Source organism: Penaeus monodon, chromosome 21 (genome assembly GCF_015228065.2).
Source record: "Penaeus monodon isolate SGIC_2016 chromosome 21, NSTDA_Pmon_1, whole genome shotgun sequence".
NCBI classification, from domain to species: domain Eukaryota; kingdom Metazoa; phylum Arthropoda; class Malacostraca; order Decapoda; family Penaeidae; genus Penaeus; species Penaeus monodon.
In genome coordinates, this window is record NC_051406.1 from 8,168,747 (window position 1) to 8,169,489 (window position 743).

A 743-nucleotide genomic window follows, 5' to 3' on the forward strand; every position below is an offset into this window, starting at 1 on the left:
CGTCACTAGATTATTATTTTAACTCCAGTATAATACTGATGATCTGATATTGCATTTTGTATATATATACCTTTAAGTTATTTTAAATGGGATGAAACGTGTCTAATATACTCAATGTTTGAAGCAATGAAAAGTTGAGATTATTGTAGTCTAATCATTCAATAATTCAATACCTATAATTTTCATGTCCATTCCTTTCACAAAATCCTGGCATATGACTGTAAAATAATCCCCTTTTTTTATTTACATATCTGAAACACGCACTAAAGTTCATTTACCCAAAGCATAAGTGAACTACATCTTCCCACCTTATTATTGTTTTTTAATATACTTCATTTAAACGTCTCATCATGATGGATGAATAGTCTGGTAGTATTAAAAGTAAACTCGTCCGGGTTTAAAGAGAGTAAAGTTTTAATTTTCCCTGTATAAACGTGTGTACGTATTGCCCATAGTAAGTGAAGTGGTAATCTTGCATGGTAAAGCTCTAATACTAGCTCTTTGATGATTTTCTGTACGAGTTAAAGGGCAGTGAGGAAAGAAGTGTTTGGGTTTTTTAGGGAAAACCGTGTATAAAAGTACTAAACGGGGGGTAAATCTATAATTTTGTTAAAATAATTTTATATTAAATTGATTTATATCACACTATTTTTTACTGTCCATGTTTTTGTTCTTAGAATACTGTAATAAATTTCTGTTACGCAAACAGATATGACGCAATATCAGCTTTATCAGCGGCATCA